General features: G+C 44.9%; 1 non-coding gene across 1 annotated transcript; it reads left to right on the forward strand.

Moving 5' to 3' along the window:
• The first annotated feature begins 16,305 nt into the window (after window positions 1-16,305).
• On the forward strand, window positions 16,306-16,409 carry LOC112766918 (small nucleolar RNA R71). The gene has a single exon (XR_003184622.1). It is a non-coding gene; the product is annotated as a small nucleolar RNA R71 (small nucleolar RNA).
• The last annotated feature ends 351 nt before the right edge of the window (window positions 16,410-16,760 follow it).

Below are 16,760 nucleotides of genomic sequence, written 5' to 3' on the forward strand. Positions count from 1 at the left end.
GACACTTTTACTTTGAAACACAAAGGTAGCTTTCTGAGGTAGAATTTGGTAGCCTCTTGAAGCTTTATTATACTATTGGTGGACAAAATTATGATCCTCAAAATTTGTCTCTTTGTATTTGTATGAAATAAAAAATACCCCAAAGAGATCATGGTATGATGAATTGGGATCTTAATAATCCCTGGTAATGGGACCAACAGCTTAGTGTTGTTGTTGGACCAAAAGAGTTACAGGCACTGTTAGAGAAGCTCACAACTCCGTTCAACTTAACCAGCAAGTGTACTGGGTCATCCAAGTAATACCTTACGTGAGTAAGGGTCGATCCCACAGAGATTGTTGGTATGAAGCAAGCTATGGTCACCTTGTAAATCTCAGTTAGGCAGATTAAATAGTTTATGATGAGTTCGAAAATTAATAATAAATAGTAAATAAAATAGGATTGAAATACTTATGTAGATCAATAGTGGGAATTTCAGATAGGCATGTGGAGGTGATGTGCTCCTCTTGAATCTCTACTTTCTTATTACATTCATCCAATTTCTTCTTACTCTTTTCCATGGCAAGATGTATGTAGGGCATCACCATCGTCAATGGCTACTTTTCATCCTCTCGGGAAAATGGTCCTATGCGCTGTCACTGCATGGCTAATCGTCTGGAGGCATCACCCTTGACAATGGCTACATCCCATCCTCTCAGTGAAAATGGTCCAAATGCTCTGTCACAGCACGACTAATCATTTGTCGGTTCTCAATCAGGTTGGAATAGAATCCATTGATTCTTTTGCGTCTGCACTAACGCCCAGCCTTCAGGAGTTTGAAGCTCGTCACAGTCATTCAATACCGGAATCTTACTCGGAATACCACAGACAAGGTTAGACTTTCCAGATTCCCGGAATCCTACTCGGAATACCACAGACAAGGTTAGACTTTCTGGATTCCCATGAATACCGCCAACTATCTAGCTTATACCACGAAGATTCTGTTGGGGAATCTAAGAGATATGCGCCCGGCCTAAGGTAGAACGGAAGTGGTTGGCAGTCACGCGCGTTCATAGGTGAGAATGATGATGAGTGTCACGGATCATCACATTCATCAAGTTGAAGTGCAACGTATATCTTGGAATAAGAATAAAAGAAAATTGAATAGAAGATAATAGTAATTGTATTGAAACTTGAGGTACAGCAGAGTTCCACACCCTTAATCTATGGTGTGTAGAAACTCCACCGTTGAAAATACATAAGTGAAAGGTTCAGGCATGGCCGAATGGCCAGCCCCCATAAAGGTGATCAAAATACCGAATGGTCAAAAGATGACTAATACAATAGTTAAATGTTCTATTTATACTAAACTAGCTACTATGGTTTACATGAGTAAGTAATTGATGCATAAATTCACTTCCGGGGCCCACTTGGTGTGTGCTTGGGCTGAGCTTGATCTATCCACGAGCTGAGGCTTTTCTTGGAGTTAAACACCAAGTTGTAACGTGTTTTGGGCGTTCAACTCCGGGTCGTGACGTGTTTCTGGCGTTTAACTCCAGACAGCAGCATGTACTTGGCGTTGAGCGCCATTTTACGTCGTCAACTCTCGAATAAAGTATGGACTATTATATATTGCTGGAAAGCTCTGGATGTCTACTTTCTAACACCTTGAGAGCGCGCCATTTGGAGTTCTGTAGCTCCAGAAAATCATTTTGAGTGCAGGGAGGTCAGATTTCAACAGCATCAGCAGTCCTTTTGTCAGCCTCCTATCAGAGTTTTGCTCAAGTCCCTCAATTTCAGCCAGAAATTACCTGAAATCACAGAAAAACACACAAACTCATAGTAAAGTCCAAAAATGTGAATTTAACATAAAAACTAATGAAAATATCCCTAAAAGTAGCTTGAACTTACTAAAAATTACCTAAAAACAATGCCAAAAAGCGTATAAATTATCCACTCATCACAACACCAAACTTAAATTGTTGCTTGTTTCCAAGCAACTGAAAATCAATTAGGATAAAAAGAAGAGAATATACTATAAATTCCAAAATATCAATGAATATTAATTCTAATTAGATGAGCGGGACTTGTAGCTTTTGCTTCTGAACAGTTTTGGCATCTCACTTTTTCCTTTGAAGTTTAGAATGATTGGCTTCTCTAGGAACTTAGAATTTCGGATAGTGTTATTGACTTTCCTAGTTAAGTATGTTGATTCTTGAACACAGCTATTTATGAGTCTTGGCTGTGGCCCTAAGCACTTTGTTTTCCAGTATTACTACCAGATACATAAATGCCACAAACACATGACTGGGTGAACCTTTTCAGATTGTGACTCAGCTTTGCTAGAGTCCCCAGTTAGAGGTGTCCAGAGCTCTTAAGTACACTCTTTTTGCTTTGGATCACGACTTTAACCACTCAGTCTCAAGCTTTTCACTTGGCCTTCATGACACAAGCACATGGTTAGGGACAGCTTGATTTAGCCGCTTAGGCCTGGATTTGATTTCCTTGGGCCCTCCTATCCATTGATGCTCAAAGCCTTGGATCCTTTTTACCCTTGCCTTTTGTTTTAAGGCTATTGGCTTTTTCTGCTTGCTTTTTCTTTTTCTTTCTATGTTTTTTCGCCATTATTTTTTTGCAAGCTTTTCTTTTTTTTCACTGCTTTTTCTTGCTTCAAGAATCAATTTTATGATTTTTCAGATTATCAATAACATTTCTCTTTGTTCATCATTCTTTCAAGAGCCAACAATTTTAACATTCATAAACAACAAGATCAAAAATATGCACTGTTCAAGCATTCATTTAGAAAACAAAAAGTATTGTCACCACATCAATATAATTAAACTAAATTCAAGGATAAATTCGAAATTCATGTACTTCTTGTTCTTTTGAATTAAAACATTTTTCATTTAAGAGAGTTGAAGGATTAATGGAATTTATTCATAGCTTTAAGACATAGTTACTGTTCATACCTTGACCGGGCTCCTCCAACTTGGCGAAATCCATGAAAGGTCCGACCTCGTCCCAAGGCCCACGCCTGAGGTCGGACCTCGGACAATAAAGCTAAGAAGGCCCATCAAAAGGAACGCAGCCCAAAATCTAAAGGCCGAAAAGGCCTAGGAAAGGCGGTTCCACAAAGATAGAGATAAAACTCCCAAAAGATAAGATAAGATAAGAATATCTTATCCAGGGAAGATCACGGCCAACTACTATAAATACACTGGAGCACCCAGGTATGACACACATTCCACATTCTACACATATCTGCTTGAACCCATGCTAACTTAAGCATCGGAGTGTCATTGCAGGTACAACCACCAACCACTCCACATATCAAGCTCGGGTCCCTGACCCCCACCTCGGGCCTCTCCAAAACGACCGAGCTACACGTTTCAGGTAACCCTCGGAACATTGGCGCCGTTGCCGGGGACCTGGAAGTCATCCCTCTACTATGGCGGACGACCCCTCCAACAATGACCACGCTGCATCAGAACAAGAGGATGAAGTTGACACCGGAGAACGACCGGACAGCCCTCTATCACCACGCACTCCAGGAGGAAACAAACAGAATCGCCCAAAGACATCACTCCCAAACAAAGATCCACAAAATCCGAGAATGAAAAGAGCTCGGAAATTCTAGAAGCAGTCCGAGCACAACAAAACGACTGAAACAACTCGAAGAGGACATAAAGAAGCAGAGAGAAACTGAACAAGATCTGAGAAGGGAGGCTCGCAAGCGCAGAGAATTAGAAGAAAAACTACGGAAAATAGAGGCCAACCTAAAAAACCGGACAGAACGCGGCACCACCCCCGAAGGCAACCATGATCCCTTCACACAAGAGATCATGAAGGAGAAGGTACCGCGAAACTTCAAACCACCCGATATGGATCTCTACGACGGCACCACCGATCCGAGTCACCACCTCAGCAACTTCAGAAGCAGAATGTACCTGGTCGACGCCTCCGACGCAATTCGATGCAAAGCCTTCCCCACCACTCTCACCAAGTCGGCCATGAAGTGGTTCGACAACCTGCCACCAAGATCAATCACCAGCTTCGAAGACCTAACCAAAAAATTCCTAACAAGGTTCTCTATTCAAAAGGACAAGACAAAACATGCCCCCAGTCTACTCGGAATCAAACAAGGTAACCAAGAAACTCTCCGAGAGTACATGGAGCGATTCAACAGAGCCTGCCTGGACATACAACACTTGCCCACTGAAGCAGCCATCATGGGACTAGCAAACGGCCTAAAGGAGGGACCGTTTAGCCAATCCCTATCCAAACGATACCCGACCTCCCTATACGAGGTGCAGGAGCGAGCAGAAAAATATATCAACATGGAGGAAACCTCCCAGTTAAGAGACTCTTCTAGGAAGGAATCAACCTACCCACTCCGAGATCGAGATCGGGAACAGAGAAAGAAAGAAGAAACCAACTCGGACAAGCCACGGAAATACCACAGTTACACCCCCCTCCGAGTCTCCTTGGTAGACATCTACAGAGAAGTATGCCACACCGAAAAGATCCCACCACCTCGACCGCTAAAACACAAGAGAGCGGGGAGAGATCGGTCCGAATACTGTGAATACCACAAGCTCTACGGTCATTCTACTAACGACTGCTACGACCTAAAAAATGTTATAGAAAAGCTAGCCAGAGAAGGAAAACTCGACAGATACATAGCAGAGAAAGGAGAAGAGACCAGGAAGAGAAGACGGGGAGATAACGAAAATCGGGCCGAACAAACCCCACGAACCCCTGAAAGGCACGTTCACATGATAAATGGAGGTTTTGCAGGCGGAGGAACATCCAGATCCTCGCGAAAAAGACACCTCAAAGAAGTCTATCATGTCCGAGAAGACAGTCCCCTACCCGAATTACCTCCTATCTCATTTACCCGAGAAGATGCTCAAGGGATAATACCCGGGCACGACGATCCAATGGTAATCACCATCATCCTAGCAAACGCCAACTTACATCGAACTCTGGTTGACCAGGGAAGCTCAGCAGATATCCTGTTCAAAACGGCCTTCGACAAGCTCGGACTCGAAGAAAAAGAACTAAAAGCCTATCCCACCGACCTATTTGGGCTAGGGGATACCCCAATCCATCCCTTAGGATACGTCTCGCTGCACACTACCTTTGGAAGAGGCGAGCAATCTAAAACATTAAGCATCGACTACATTATAGTCGACGTCACTTCAGCATACAATGCCCTCATTGGGCGACCAACCCTAAACAGACTGGCAGCTATAGTCTCGACCCCACACCTCTGTATGAAGTTCCCTACCGCAAAAGGAATCGCTACCCTAAAAGGCGACCAAAAACTAGCACGGCGATGCTACAACGAAAGCCTGAGCCTAAAAGGGAAAGAGGTCAACACAATAGAACTCGGACGAGTTCAAGCCCGAGAAGACCTTCGGCCACAACCAGAGGGAGAAACCGACAAAGTCCAGATCGGGAACACACCTGAAAAAATAACAAACATAGGAGCAAACCTCGAAGCAGGCCTAAAGGAGGAACTCATAACCCTCTTAAGGGAGAATTCCGACCTCTTCGCCTGGAAAGCCTCCGACATGCCAGGCATAAGCCCCGACCTGATGTGCCATAAGCTATCAGTATACCCGGGATCCAGACCTGTCCAACAAAGACGCCGGAAGCTCGGACCTGAGCGCATGCAAGCAATAGAAGAACAAGTACAAGCACTACTAGACGCAGGGTTCATTCGGGAAGTAAAATACCCCCTATGGCTCGCAAACGTGGTCCTGGTAAAAAAGCCCAACGGAAAATGGAGGATGTGCGTCGATTACACGGATCTCAACAAAGCCTGCCCCAAAGACCCATATCCACTACCAAACATCGACGCCTTAGTAGACGCAGCCTCAGGCTATAGATATCTCTCCTTCATGGACGCATACTCGGGATACAATCAAATCCCGATGTACGGACCCGACCAAGAAAAGACCTCGTTCATAACCCCAAGGGCAAACTACTGCTACGTAGTAATGCCCTTCGGGCTGAAGAACGCAGGGGCAACCTACCAGAGGCTAATGAACAAAGTGTTCTCAGAGCACATCGGACTACAGCTGGAGGTGTACGTCGACGACATGCTGGTAAAGACACAAGAAGACAGAAACTTGCTGACCGACCTCACCAGTGTCTTCGGCACCCTCAGAAAACACAACATGAGACTTAACCCGACAAAATGCACCTTCGCCGCAGAAGCCGGAAAGTTCTTAGGCTTCATGCTGACTCAAAGGGGCATTGAAGCAAACCCGGACAAATGCCAAGCAATACTCAATATGAAGAGCCCGACGTGTGTCAAAGAAGTACAACAACTGAATGGAAGGCTAGCCGCCCTATCAAGATTCTTGGCAGGATCGGCAATAAAATCACTACCTCTCTACTCGCTCCTAAAGAAAGGGAAACCCTTCTCATGGACCCCGGAGTGCGAAAAAGCCTTCCAAGAATTCAAGGAGTTCCTCGGGCAACCACCAATCCTAACCCGACCTTTAAAAGGAGAAGAACTCGTACTATACCTCTCGGTTGGAAACCGAGCAGTCGCTTCAGCGTTAATACGAGAAAATGACCAAGGACAACACCCCATATACTTTGTAAGCAAAGCACTACAAGGGGCCGAATTAAACTATCAGAAGATAGAAAAATTCGCCTACGCCCTAGTGTTCACAGCTCGGAGGCTCCGTCCCTACTTTCAAGCCCACACCATCAAAGTCCGGACAAACCAACCCATGAGACACATCCTGCAAAAAACAGACCTGGCAGGACGAATACTACAATGGGCGGTGGAACTGTCCGAGTTCGACCTCCACTATGAAGCCCGGACTGCCATAAAATCCCAGTATCTAGCCGACTTTATCGCAGAATACACGGAGACCCCTGGAACCCCACTCTCATGGAACCTGTATGTCGACGGGTCCTCAAACAAAACAGGAAGCGGAGCCGGGGTTATACTTGAAAGCGACCAAGGAACGCGGATAGAACTATCCCTAAAATTCGAGTTCCAGGCTTCGAACAACCAAGCCGAATACGAGGCCCTACTAGCAGGTCTAAAGCTAGCCGAAGAGGTCGGAGCCCAGAGAATCACAATCTTCAGTGACTCCCAGGTCGTCACATCACAAGTAAATGGAAGCTACCAGCCAAAGACCCAACTATGAAAAAATACCTGGACCAAACACAGGCACAATTACGCCACTTTTCAGAAATACAAATCCAGCACATACCTCGGGAACAAAACGCCCGGGCAGACGCCCTCTCAAAGCTCGCCAGCACCAAGCCCGGAGGCAACAACAGAAGTCTCCTCCAAGAAACCTTACAATCTCCCTCCGTGTTAAGAGAGGAAGAAACGCTAAATATATCCAACCAACAGCAAGAATGGATGACCCCCATACTCAACTACCTGAAGTCGGGAACTCTCCCCGCCGAAAGAAAAGAAGCTAAAAGGCTTGCAAAGGACGCCCAGAATTATACACTAATCCACGACGTGTTATACAGAAGAGGATTCTCAAACCCCCTCCTTAGGTGCGTTCCGACCTCAGAAACAAAGAGCGTCCTCGAGGAAGTCCACGGAGGTATGTGCGGGAACCATCTCGGAGCTCGGGCATTATCCAAAAAAATAGTCCGAGCCGGGTTCTACTGGCCGACCTTGCAAAGAGATGCAACGGAATTTGTGAAAATATGCCCCCCTGCCAAAAACACGCCAATTTCCACAAGGCACCACCAGAAGACCTTATCAGCATCACCGCACCATGGCCCTTCGCAAAATGGGGACTTGACCTACTCGGCCCGTTCCCCCAAGGACCGGGGCAAGTCAAATACCTCATAGTAGGGGTCGACTACTTCACAAAGTGGATCGAAGCTGAACCCTTAGCCACCATTACGGCTCAGAAAAGCCGCAAATTCCTATACAAAAACATTGTCACAAGGTTCGGAGTCCCCTACTCCATCACAACGGACAATGGAACACAGTTCACGGACACAAGTTTTCAGAACTTAGTAGCCGAACTAAAAATCAAACAGCAATTCACCTCAGTCGAGCACCCACAAGCCAATGGACAAGCAGAGACTGCAAATAAAGTCATCTTGGCAGGGTTAAAACGAAGACTCCAAGAGGCCAAAGGGGCATGGGCCGAGGAGCTCCCCCAGGTACTATGGGCATATCGGACAACCCCACACTCTACAACGGGAGAATCACCGTTCCGACTAGCTTACGGGATGGAGGCAATGATTCCTATCGAAATAGATGAAGGGTCACCCAGAGTCATCTTCTACAACGAAGAAGGCAACCCGCAGGCACAAAAGGAAGAACTCGACCTCCTCCCTGAGGTCCGAGAAAGAGCCCGAATCCAGAAGAAGCCTTAAAACGGCGAACGGCCCTCAGATACAATCAGAAAGTAATAAAGCGAACTTCTCCATTCACGACCTGATTCTAATCCGAAATGACATCGGAACACAAAAGTCGGGAGAAGGAAAGCTAACCGCAAATTGGAAAGGGCCCTACAAGGTAACAGAAGTCTTAGGGACAGGCTATTACAAAGTATCCGACCTGAAGGCAATGAGCTGCCCAGGGCCTGGCACGCCTGTAATCTAAGACGGTACTACAGCTAGAAAAACTTAACCCGAGGTGTACTCTTTTTCCCTACAAGGGTTTTTTAATGAGACACCCGGTTAAGTAAGACACCCGACCTAGTCAAGGGTAAACACTCTGTAAATATTCTTTCTTTTTTAATACTAATCAAATTTTTCTATTTTTTCCTCATGATGAAACAAATCCTAGAAAGTACCCCGCCAAGGCACATTAATTTATGCTCGGCAAAACGCAAAAATCATTTGCCAAGAGACCACACAAGGTCGGCAAAGATAAAGCGACGAGGTTCAAATTAATGTGAGAAGTTATAAAGTAACTCTGAAAAGGCTCAGAAAAGCCAAATAAAAAGAGATTACAAAAATAACTTAAAAAGGCCGACCAACAACAAGGTCGGACCCAACAAAAGGAGGTACTCGAAACGCCCGAGGTCCGAGAAAGAAGCCTTAAAACGGCGAAAACAAAGATTTCGAAAACGCTTACTAGAAAGTTGCTATACAACTAAAAAGTACAAGCGAAAAAACGAAAACAAAGATTTCGAAAACGCTTACTAAAAAGTTGCTATACAACTAAAAAGTACAAGCGACAAAAACGAAATCAAAAGAAAGGGTACAGCAAAAGTTCCAAGCGCTAGCTAAAAAGTTGTTATCCAAAAACAACTAAAAAGCATAAAAGCGGAACAAAAAGTCAAAACGCGAACAAAAACACCGCATAAATAAGCTAAAAAGTTACTACAAGTAGCTAATAAGCAAAAAGGTGTCCAAAGCGTTCACAGAAACCATCCAAAAACAAAAGAGCCCACAGGTCGGGCAAAACACCAAAAATAAAAAGATTACAGAGGATCAAGGTCCTTTCCAGACTCCACATCAACAGAAGGCTGCGGAGGAAACATAGATATCGGGACTGCATCAACAGCAACGTCATCCCGGTTTGAAACCTCCACACCAGATCCATCCCCGGCCAAAGGTGAAGTCGGGATCTCCAACGGAACTTTGGGGTCGGACACCGGAACCTCATCCTCGTTGGGAGCAGGAACAATCTTTCCCTCCACAACAACGTTATCCGTACTAAATAAGCTCAGATCCAGGTCAGGAGCAAGAACTCGGACCTGAGCCTTCAAATTCTCAAACATAGCATCCATACCCTTGGCCACATGACCTTCTAGCTCGTAAAAATCATCCCGAGCAGATTGCAACTTCTCCTTTGTCTCCACAAGCTCGGCATATATCCGAGTATAATTCTCCGTCGCCGCCTTCACCATCTCCTCAGATGTCTTCGCTGCCGCCACAGCCGCGGTAGCTTTAGTTTTCTCTTTCTCCAAAGAGGCCTCCAGCTCGGTAATCCTGGCAGCCTTCAGTTGACTAATCCTATCAAACTCGGACTGAGCCTTCTCAAGTCGGGAGCTGGTCGCCCCAAGGGGGGATTTCTTGAACTCCCGGGCAATAGCGGCATGAAGACTAGCCATCCGGACACAGCTCTGCGCCATATACTGAAAATGATGCTCCATAGACACATCATCAGTAGAAATAAAGGTCTGAGGGAGAATATGCTGTTCAACCCAACCAAGAGCATCAAAGTCCTTATCGTTGAAACCGGCAAGCTCTTGAGAGGTCTTCTGCTTCTTGGGAGGAGGACCCGAGGACGGAGGAGGAGAAGAAGTAGCAGGCCCAGAGGTCGGAGGATCCTGACTTATAGCTCGAACTGGGGAGTCGGAATAGTCTTCGACCGAGTCTGAACACCCACAGTAGTCTTCTGCGGAGAAGATCGGGCAGAAGCCTCCCCGGCCTCGATATTCCGAGCAGCCACAGACTTCTTCGTCCGACGAAGGAACTTCATGGAATCCGCCTGAGAAGACATCTCTGCAAGAAATAAAGAAAAGGATTACCACAACAGAAATTCCACCAAAAACAAGCAAAACCAAAATACTAAAAAAGATGAATCTCGGAAGAGGTCGGGAACTACCTAACTCGGAACGGAGAAGGCTTGGATCTCCCAACATTTTCTTCGTGTCCAAGTGAGGTGCCCGACCCCATAAACTGCTCACCACACCCACAAAAGCCTGCTCCACCTCATCTAGACTCTCAAAGGTATACTTAGCAGACACTACATTCTCCTGCCAACAAAGAGGAAAAGAAGGCTCCCCACTCTCATCTAGAAAGAAAGGTCGGACGTCTCCAGTAGCCCGGACCTTGAAATAAAAGTTCTTAAAATCGTGAAAGGACTCATCATACAGGGTACAAAACTTTCTTCCCTGGTTAGCCCTAAAAGAGACCCAAGATACCTTCCCTCCACCTGACCCCGGCTTCGTCAACACAAACAAGTAGGAAAAAAGAGAAATAGAGGGAGCAACGCCCAAAAACTGACACAAAAGTTGAAACAGCTTTAAAAATGCCCAAGAATTTGGATGGAGCTGCGTAGGGGCAAGGTTACAAGACCATAACACCTCGGACTCCAGGTCGGTAAAAGGAAGTCGGACACTCAGCTTAGAGAAAAAACAATCATAAGCGTAAAAGAAGAGCTTCTCGGAACTATCTAAGGGCGGGAAGCAAACTCTCTCCTCGGAATCCGGGGCTACTAGTTCATAATCCCTCTCAGACTCTCTATCTTCACATAAGCTACATTGCCTACGAAACCTAGCTAAATACTCAGAATCTACCACAGAAGGGACTCTTAGAGGAACAGGATCTACCCAACCAAGACCACTTGGAATCTTGGTCGACATTGCTTGAAGAACCTTTCGAGACATAAAATTCTTGCCTACAAAGAAGAATACAACAGCAAGCAAAAATCACATAAAAGCAGACAGCGAGAACCCATTCAGCAAAGCAAGAAACAAAGATCTTTTAGAAGAAAATACAGCAACCCGGAGCAAAATACCAGAGAACAAAAAAGAGTCCCCCCCCATGTACAAACAACTGGCGGCGCCTCTTTTCGGGGCAACCCAGGCATAGGGAAAAAGAAACAAACAAAGAGCCACACAAAAGAAACAGAAGCATATGTGCACAAGAAAAGAGATGGGAACAAACCTGGAAGAAAGAAACGAGGACGACGAGCTCCGAAGCAAGGAGAACGGAACGGCGGCGCAGAGGAAACCCCGGAAAGACACGCGGAAAGATTCAGGGAAGAAGAACAAAAAAAAAGGAAGCGGTGCTCAAAAAAGGAGATGGCGAAAACTCAGAAAACAGGAAGGGAACAGAATAAACGAAGAAAAGGACGAAAGGGGCAAATAAATAATGCCTTCACAAAGCCCGAACGGAAATCGAGGAGAAACGGTAAAATGCAATAAATGCAGGAACGGCCATTTTTGAATTTTGAAAAACTACTATGCCCGAGCTCGACCTCCCAAAAAGGACGAACTCGGGCAGGGGCACTGTTCATACCCTGACCGGGCTCCTCCAACTCGGCAAAATCCATGAAAGGTCCGACCTCGTCCCAAGGCCCACGCCTGAGGTCGGACCTCGGACAATAAAGCTAAGAAGGCCCATCAAAAGGAACGCAGCCCAAAACCTAAAGGCCGAAAAAGGCCTAGGAAAGGCGGTTCTACAAAGATAGAGATAAAACCCCCAAAAGATAAGATAAGATAAGAATATCTTATCCAGGGAAGATCACGGCCAACTACTATAAATACACTGGAGCACCCAGGTATGGCACACATTCCACATTCTACACATATCTGCTTGAACCCATGCTAACTTAAGCATCGGAGTGTCATTGCAGGTACAACCACCAACCACTCCACATATCAAGCTCGGGTCCCTGACCCCCATCTCGGGCCTCTCCAAGACGACCGAGCTACACGTTTCAGGTAACCCTCGGAACAGTTACTAAACACTAATGATCATGAAGTAGAGACACAAAACATAAATGAACACAACATAAAAAAACGAAAAGCAGAAAGAAATAAGAACAAGGAATGAATCCACCTTAGTGGCGTCTTCTTCTTGAAGGACCAACAATGTCCTTAAGCTCTTCTATGTCCCTTCCTTGCCTTTGTTGCTCCTCCCTCATTGCTCTTTGATCTTCTCTTATTTCATGGAGAATGATGGAGTGCTCATGATGTTCTACCCTTAATTATTCCACATTGTAGCTCAAATCTTCTAAGGAAGTGTTGAGTTGTTCCCAATAGTTGCTGGGAGGAAAGTGCATCCCTTAAGGCATCTCAGGGATTTCTTGATGATGAGCTTCCTCATGCATCTCTTGAGATCTGTGGAGGGTCTCTCTTACTTGCTCCATCCTCTTCTTGGTGATGGGCTTATCCTCCTCAATGGAGATGTCTCCTTCAATGATAACTCCAGCTGAGTAACATAGATGGCAAATAAGGTGAGGAAAAGCTAGCCTTGCCATGGTGGAGGGCTTTTCGGCTATTTTGTAGGTTTCATTGGAGATGACTTCATGAACTTCTACTTTCTCTCCAATCATGATGCTATGAATCATGATGGCCCGATCCACAGTAACTTCAGATCGGTTGCTAGTGGGAATGATGGAGCGTTGAATGAACTCCAACCATCCTCTAGCCACAGGCTTGAGGTCCAGTCTTCTTAGTTGAACTGGCTTGCCTTTGGAGTCTCTTTTCCATTGAGCTTCTTCCACACATATGTCCATTAGGACTTGGTCCAACCTTTGATTAAAGTTTACCTTTCTAGTGTAGGGGCGTACATCTCCTTGCATCATGGGCAAGTGGAACGCCAACCTCACATTCTCCGGACTAAAATCTAAGTATTTTCCCCGAACCATTGTGAGATAATTCTTTGGACTCGGGTTCATACTTTGATCATGGTTCCTAGTGATCCATGCATTGGCATAGAACTCTTGAACCATTAAGATTCTGACTTGTTGCATGGGGTTGGTTAGGACTTCCCAACCCCTCATTCGGATCTCATGTCGGATCTCCGAATACTCATTTTTCGTGAGCTTGAAAGGGACCTCAGGGATCACCTTCTTCTTTGCCACAACATCATAGAAGTGGTCTTGATGGCTTTTGGAGATGAATCTTTCCATCTCTCATGACTCGGAGGTGGAAGCTTTTGTCTTCCCTTTTCCTTTTCTAGAGGATTCTCCGGCCTTAGGTGCCATTGATGGTAATGGAAAAACAAAAAGCTTATGCATTTACCACACCAAATTTAAAATATTGCTCGCCCTCGAGCAAGAGAAGAAGAAGAAAAAGAAAATATGGATGAGAGTGAGGGATGGTGTTTCGGCCAAGGTGTAGAAGAGGGGGTTTGTGTTGTGTGAAAATGAAGTAGAATGGAAGGGTATATATAGGGAAAGGGGAGAGGGTAGGTTCGGCCATGTAGGGTGGGTTTGGGTGGGAAAGTGTTTTTGAATTTTGAAGGTAGGTGGGGTTTATGGGAAAGAGTGGATGGCTGTGAGTGGTGAAGGGGGTAATTGGGAAGAGAGATTGAAGTTGTTGGGAAGTGTGACATGGGGAAGAGTGTTATAGGATTAGGAGGTAAGGTGGGAATATGTTAGGTGGGGATCCTGTTGTCCACAGATCCTAAGATGATCCTGTGGGGTCCACAGATCCTGAGGTGATCCTGTGGGGTCCACAGATCCTGAGGTGTCAAGGAATTACATTCCTGCACCAAATAGGCATGCAAAATGCCTTTGCATACCATTCTGGCGTTTAAACGCCGAGGTGATGCACGTTCTGGGCGTTCAACGCCCATGTGTAGCATGTTTCTGGCGTTGAACGCCAGTTCCATGCTTGTTACTGGCGTTTAGTGCCAGCTTTCCTCAAGGCACATTCCTGGCGTTCAAACGCCAGAATGTTGCTTGTTTCTGGCATTCAGCACCAGATTCATGCTCTGTTCTGGCATTGAACGCCAGCCAGATGCTCCTTACTGGCGTTGAACGCCAGTCTGTCCTTCCTCCAGGGTGTAATTTTTCTTCTGCTGTTTTTGATTCTGTTTTTAATTTTTATATTTTTTTTCGTGACTCCACATGATCATGTACCTAATAAAACACAAAATAACAATAAAATAAAAAAAAATAGATAAATAAAATTGGGTTGCCTCCAACAAGCGCTCTTTTAATGTCATTAGCTTGACAGTGGGCTCTCATGGAGCCTCACAGGTGATCAGGTCAATGTTGTATAGTCCCAACACCAAACTTAGTGTTTGGTTGTGGCCTCCCAACACCAAACTTAGAGTTTAACTGTGGGGGTTCTTCTTGACTCTGAACTGAGAGAAGCTCTTTGTTCTCACTCTCTTTTGTCACAGAGGGATGGCCATGTACCTTAAACACCAGGTAGTCCCCATTCAATTGAAGGACTAATTCACCTCTGTTGACATCTATCACAGCTCCTGCTGTAGCTAGGAAAGGTCTTCCAAGGATGATGCACTCATCCTCTTCCTTCCTAGTGTCTAAGATTATGAAATCAGCAAGGATGTAAAGGCCTTCAACCTTTACTAACACGTCCTCTACTACTCCATAAGCTTGTCTTAATGACTTGTCTGCCAATTGTAATGAGAACAAGGTAGGTTGTACCTCAATGATCCCCAGCTTCTCCATTACAGAGAGTGGCATAAGATTTATCCCTGACCCCAGATCACATAAAGCTTTTTCAAAGGTCATGGTACCTATGGTACAAGGTATTAAGAACTTGCTAAGATCTTGTCTCTTTTGAGGTAAAATTTGCTGAATCTAGGTATCTAGTTCTCCAATGAGCAAGGGAGGTTCACTTTCCCAAGTCTCATTACCAAACAACTTGGCATTCAGCTTCATGATAGCTCCTAAATATTGAGCAACTTGCTCTCCAGTCACATCTTCATCCTCTTCAGAGGAAGAATAGTCTTCAGAGCTCATGAATGGCAGAAGGAGATTTAATGGAATCTCTATGGTCTCTATATGAGCCTCAGATTCCTTTGGATCCTTGATAAGAAACTCCCTCTTGCTTGAGAGACGTCCCAGGAGGTCTTCCTCACTAGGATTTTCATCCTTCTCCTCCCTTGTGAATTCGGCCATATTGATTATATCAATGGCCTTGCACACTCCTTTTGGATTCTCTTCTGTATTGCTTGGGAGAATACTGGGAGGAGTTTCAATGACTTTCTTACTCAGCTGGCCCACTTGTGCCTCCAGATTTTTGATGGAGGATCTTGTTTCACTCATGAAATTAAAAGTGGCCTTTGACAGATCAGAGACTAGATTGGCTAAATTAGAAGTGTTTTGTTCAGAATTCTCTATCTGTTGCTGAGAAGATGATGGAAAAGGCTTGCTATTGCTCAGCCTATTGCGTCCACCATTGTTAAAGCCTTGTTGAGGCTTTTGTTGATCCTTCCATGAGAAATTTGGATGATTTCTCCATGATGAATTATAGGTGTTTCCATAAGGTTCACCCATGTAATTTACCTCTGCTATTGCAGGGTTCTCAAGATCATAAGCTTCTTCAGAAGCTGCCTCTTTAGTACTGTTGGATGCATTTTGCCATCCATTCAGACTTTGAGAAATCATGTTAACTTGCTGAGTCAACACTTTGTTCTGAGCCAATATGGTATTCAGAGCATCAATTTCAAGAACTCCCTTCCTCTCAGGTGTCCCATTATTCACGGAATTCCTCTCAGAAGTGTACATGAATTGGTTATTTGCAACCATGTTAATGAGTTCTTGAGCTTCTGCAGGTGTTTTCTTTAGGTGGATGGATCCACCTGCAGAATGGTCCAATGATATTTTTGAAAACACAGATAGACCATAATAGAATATATCTAATATGGTCCATTCTGAAAACATGTCAGATGGACACCTTTTGGTCAACTACTTGTATCTTTCCCAAGCTTCATAGAGGGATTCACCATCTTTTTGTTTGAAGGTCTGAACATCCACTCTAAGCTTGCTCAGCTTTTGAGGAGGAAAGAATTTATCCAAGAAGGCCGTGACCAGCTTCTCCCAGGAGTCCAGGCTGTCTTTAGGTTGTGAATCCAACCATATTCTAGCTCTGTCTCTTACAGCAAAAGGGAAAAGCATGAGTCTGTAGACTTCAGGATCAACTCCATTCGTCTTAACAGTCTCACAAATCTGCAAGAACTCAGTTAAAAACTGGTAAGGATCTTCAGATGGAAGTCCATAAAACTTGCAGTTCTGTTGCATTAAAGCAACTAGTTGAGGCTTAAGCTCAAAATTATTGGCTCCAATGGCAGGAATGGAGATGCTTCTTCCATCAAATTTGGACGTTGGCTTTGTGAA

The sequence above is a fragment of the Arachis hypogaea genome, chromosome 2 (genome assembly GCF_003086295.3).
Source record: "Arachis hypogaea cultivar Tifrunner chromosome 2, arahy.Tifrunner.gnm2.J5K5, whole genome shotgun sequence".
NCBI classification, from domain to species: Eukaryota; Viridiplantae; Streptophyta; class Magnoliopsida; order Fabales; family Fabaceae; genus Arachis; species Arachis hypogaea.